The sequence below is a fragment of the Euprymna scolopes genome, chromosome 19 (assembly GCF_053919585.1).
Source record: "Euprymna scolopes isolate OS-2025 chromosome 19, ASM5391958v1, whole genome shotgun sequence".
Taxonomy (NCBI): domain Eukaryota; kingdom Metazoa; phylum Mollusca; class Cephalopoda; order Sepiida; family Sepiolidae; genus Euprymna; species Euprymna scolopes.
The window spans coordinates 15,927,353-15,933,115 of NC_136500.1; positions in this window are offsets into that span (position 1 = coordinate 15,927,353).

The following is a 5,763-nucleotide window of genomic DNA, read 5'->3' on the forward strand; positions in this document are numbered from 1 at the left end:
ATGTTCGACGACCTATCTAGTTGCATCTCTCCACAGATCTTCCAATGTAAGTATCTACATACTTTGTTATGGCGAGCAGTGTAATGACCATCGGCTAGAAGGATCTTGCATCCAGACATTAGGTGGCTTGGGCTTTCAACAGCTGAGTGACAGATCAGTGTCCATACCTTGGTGTTTCCTTAAAGCTCTTTTAAATGTGTCAACAAATCTCTCTGCAAAGCCATTTGACCTTGGATGGTATAATGCAGTTGTTAAATGTTCAATGGATAGGCCCTTGCAGAATTCTTAAAACTCTTTGCTGGTAAATTGGGTGCCGTTGTCACTGACAATAGTTTTAGGTACTCCAAAATCACTGAAGAGATGTCTTAATGCATCTATAGTACTAGTCGATGTCGGATGTTTACACTTAAACACTTCTGGACATTTTGTAAAGCTGTCAACAACGACTAAGAAGTAATGTCTATTCAACGGAGCTGCATAGTCAATGTGTAATCGCATCTATAGTGCATCCATCTTCGGCCAAAGTTTTATCTTTAGTTTATCTATATATATAAAAGGCAAAATGTGTGTTAGTGTGTGTGTGTGTGTGTGTGTGTGTGTGTGTGTGCATTTTTTGTGTATGTCCAGCAAAGGCTTTTGGAGGGGGGGGCACTCGAGGTGGTCACTCTTTCTTAAAAGCTTTTATATGCTACCTAGATTATAATATGTACGATTTATAAAAGGGAGTGGTGTGTATCTTTTATTTGGGTGACTTTTACACGCTATTTTCGCAATATTTTTTACTCCGCGTGTTTGTTTGGCTTTGTCGTATATAAGCGAAACTGAACCATAACAAAATTAGCCTCCTTGGCACTCATGTTCAGGATGCCCAGAAAGCAACAAAGTTTGATCAATGCAGCCAAAATTCGTCATATCAGACAATTGCTATTCATTACGACTCTCCCCTTTAAATGGAGAGCTGATTTTCCAAAACATCTTGCAGGAAACAAACAACATACGCAGAAACTGGCTTGCACCAAAGTTAATTGCGTTTCATTCCCCATGGCATGATGATTGGCCTCATTTAATTCATGCACCTGTCACATCACTTTTTAATTATTTGACTTTTTAATTGTTTCATTTCATATATTTTCAGTTTTCTGCCAGCATAGCGTGGTGGTAAGTCATCAGCATATTAATCTCAAGGGTTCGGGTTTGAGCCTACCTACCTACCTACCTACCAAAACTTTTTTTTTCTTTTACACCTCCAAACATCCGGGCACCTCCGCTAGTATATCTATATATATAAAAGGCAAAACAGGTGCACAAGTTTTTGTATGTCCAAGAAAGGCTTTTTTCGCCGGGGTTCCCGGGGGAGGTTATCATCGCTTAGAACTTCTTATATACCCTGTAGATCATAATATGTATGAATTGCAAATGCGAGTTGTGGCTAGATTTATTTATGTTGAGTTTTACATAATTCTTGCTATTTCGGCTTCTCACGTGTTGCTTGAGCTTTTTCATATAAAAGCGAAACTGATGTGCGGTTCTCGGCCTATAGGCCGGGAAAGTCCAGAAGGCAATGAACGTTTGGTCAGTGTCGGTTTTACTGTCATATCAGACAATTGCTTTCATTTGGACACTCCCCTAATAAACAGGGAAGCTGGTTTTCCCCAACAAAACCAGACAAATTTGGGTAAAAAAAACAAAACTTAAAAGATCCTGCAATAAAATTAAGTGTGGATTTGACCTCATTAAATGCGCATTTAAAAACTGTCTTGTAGAAATTGTTAACTGCGGAATAGTGTGATGTTTGACCTCAATTTGAACTCATTCACTTTTTAATACTCAAATTAAATGTCTTATATTGCTTATGTCGCTGAATGTTGTCAGTCTATTGGCCTTAAGGCTCCGGGTTCGAGCCTACCTGCCACCATCCCCTTTTTTTTCTTTTACACCTACAAAAGATTTTTTTTTCCATTTTGAAAATTGCTGTTTTTTTAACATCGTTTTTTTTAATATTTAAACAGGGTTAAGTTTCCTTTTTGTTCTGCTTTACTCCCAACACACACAGCTACAAACACCCGGGCAACACCGGGTACCCCCGCTAGTCTATATATATAAAAGCGAAAATGTGTGTATGTATGTATGTATGTATGTGTGTATGTTTGTGTGTCTGCTAAAAACTTTCGACAGACTGAATAAAAATTGACAAACTAGGTCTCATATGAAAGCCCCATCCTTCGCCTAACAAATATCGAAAAATTGGCCAAAAACATTAAGTTTTTCACCGTGAAATCAACACTTTTCTACAGGAGGGGGGGGTCAGCAAAAATCGTCCTCTCATGACGAGATCAGTTCTACGCATGCGTTAGATGACGTCATACCCTGATTTAGTTTAAATATTTGAAGAACTGACACAATTTCATGTATGTCGTGTTAGGTCAGTTGGTTAGAGCGTTGGGTCATTATCTAAACATTTTGGGTTCGAATTGTGGTGTAAGATGTCCTTTTTTTTTCGATTTTTTAAATTTTAATATTGAAGCAGGGTTATTTAGGCCATTTTTCACGTAATCTTTGTTTTTCTGGGGTTTTTTTTTACTTAGCTTATTTTTAGGTTTTCATTAAACCCCCACCCCCGACGACCACACACACCCAAAAACACCCGGGTACCCACCGATTTTTTAAATTTTAATATTGAGACAGGCTTATTTAAGCCATTTTTCACGTGTTTTTTTTTGGGGGGGGTATTTTTCAGAAGTTTTTCTGTTTTCTTTTCTGCTTTTGTTTTTTAGATTTTTACATTTAACATCGTTCGTCTGCCTTACGTTAGTTTTTTTTTGTGTTTTTTGTTTTGATTGCCCCCCCCACCTTTTTTTACTTCGCTTATTGTTAGGTTTCATTAACACCCCCTCACCCCCTACCACACACACTTCCAAACACTCGGGCAATACTGGGTACCCCCCCCCCCGCTAGTATATATATAAAAGGTAAAAGTGGTGCGCGCGTTTTTGTATGTCCAAGAAAGGCTTTTTTCGGGGGGGGGGACTCTTTACCATGTTACTATTTTTTAGAACTTTTTATATGCTCCCTAGATTATAATATCTACAATTTGCGAACAGACGTCGTATCTACATTTATTTACATCTATTTAAAAAAAATTCCCTCTATTCCGTCTTTTCGCATGTTTGTTTGTCTTTTTCATATAAATAAAGCGAACCTAATCGGAGCAAAGGTACAGCACCTGGCCTTTCGTGCCGGGATGTCTTGAAAGTAATTAGCTTTGCTCAATGTCAGGGAAACCCTTCATATCAGATAATTGCTATTCATTTCGATGCTGCCAGACTTCCCCATTTTTTCAGGGGAATGACCTCGAGGGGAAGCAAATAAATACCACAAGAGAAAGCGGAAAGCTTCACTGGCCCCAGGCCAGGTTTAAAAGTCACTTTTATTTCTGCGCCGACTCCTATGATTCTCAACTTAATTATCATTGAGTTGACAACTTTTTGATTGACATCGCTAAATTTGAACGCTTTTCAATTCCTGTGGCGTCATAGCGTAGCGGTAAGACGTCAGATTTTATTTCACTTTCTTTCCGCCTTTCACTTTCTTTTCCACCTTCATATCAAGCCTGTCTGCCTATTAGCACTTTTTTTTCTCAACACACACCTCCAAACACCCCCGTCAGTATTAAATAAACAATGCTTAATTTAATGATAATATCAGTAGTTTGAGAAATTAATTTTTCTTAGAGTTATGTCGAATTCATTAAAACAGACTTTAGGGGCTTTTTTCGTAATGTTCCTGAAAAAATTTTTTTTTTTTATTGTTACAATTTATAATGCGCTATTTTCATAAAAATAAGCAAAAATAAATTTATTCATTTTCTTTTTTACTACTGAAAACCATAAGTTTAGTAAAAGTGTTTTTTGTTTAAACAAAATAATACATTTCCACTAAGATTCAAATAAAAATGAGTTCATTATATTCTGTGATCCTTATTTGATAAATACTGATTTTTTTTCATTAAAATTGGTTATTTTCCTGATTTTTGGTGAATTTTTAAGTAAAGGGAGGAGTCAAAATTTTTAAGTAAAGGGAGGAGTCAAAATGTTTATACATTGTAAAAAAAAACGGCTGTGTTAATTAATGTTTTTGGCCAATTTTTTTATATTTGTCGTCCGTAGGATAGAGCTTTAAAACGATACTGATTTCATCAGGATCCGTCGCCTCTGTGGAAAGTTTTGCGAGACATACAAACACACACACACATTTTGCCTTTTATAGCAGGGCTACTCAGCATCGCTCGGGACCATATAAAACAATGAGAAAAATCAAGTTACTTTTGAACACCCCTATTATTCTTAGGAATTCTATGTATCAATTGCTATCTTAAGCAAAAGAATACTTTACCTAACCTAGGACGGGTATTACACATGTATGAAATAATTACACTTTCCCTAGGATAGGTAATTTACAGCACATATATGAAGCAATTTTACCTGTGCTAGGACGGGTAATATACAACACTTATTTAAACTAATTTTACCTACCCTCAGCCGGTTAATGTAAATACACATATGAAACAATTTAACATATCCTCGGCAGGTATTGTACAACATATATGAAATAATTTCTCTTCCCACCAAGGTTACAATAATTTCAAAAAATTGAAATCATTTTTAGAAGATGGATCATTAGGATTTCCAAATTAATACATAAATACATTGTCTTGGTTAATAATTAGGCAATGCTCGCTTGACATTAAATTTCAACATTACTGGATTTCTTTCCTTCTGCACTATCGGCACTATAATTTTAAGAAAAATTATGTCATTTTTTGAAGATGTCTCAGCAGGATTTTCAAATTAATGCATAAATACATTGACAATAAGTGATTAGACAACCCTTGATTCATTATAAAATTCCACATTACTGTTTTTCATTTTCTTTCCCCTCTACCAACATCAAAATTTTTTTGGAAAAAAAGATGTCATTTTCAGAAGATTGCTCAGTAGGTTTTACAAATAAATGCATAAATATGTTGAGAAGCTTGGTGATTAGGTAACCTTTGTTTCACTATAAAATTCCACATTACTGTGTCCTTTTCTTCCCAACTACCGACACCATTATTTTTAGTGAAATGATATCATTTCTTGAACATAACTCAGCAGGTTTTCCAAATAATTACATAAATGCATTGACATGGATGGTGATTAGGCAACTTTTACTTTACCATGAATTTCAATATTAATATAGTGCTTCTCTTCTGACCACGGACAACATAATAGTAAGAGAAATGATGTAATTTCCGGAAGATGTTGCCACAGGTATTCTATATTTTTGAAATATGACATTGTGGGAGATTGCTTTGTGACCCCCAAATCGGACATTACTCCATCCAGCCGCAGCCCAAAAGAGAAAGTTTGATAATCCATAGAGAACTCCAGAGCCCATTTAAAAGCAACATAATCATGCTTATTTCTACACACCACTACAATCGTGACGTCATTCCTGGATAACATTGAACATTCAAAAAAATATGTATCATCCGCTACAGAAACTGGCCTAGTTCACCTTCAAAGAATACCAACAATATATATAAAGTAATTTTGTGATCATAAACTGTTCTAGCCATTTTCAGAACTGACTTCATATCCTGCCACTACAAAAAAACACAATTAAAAATATACAGGAAATAAAGTAATTTTGAGATTGAAAACAGTTTCAGTCATTTCCAGGACTGACTACCACCCTCATTTAATCCCGAGCGGCACTGGGTCT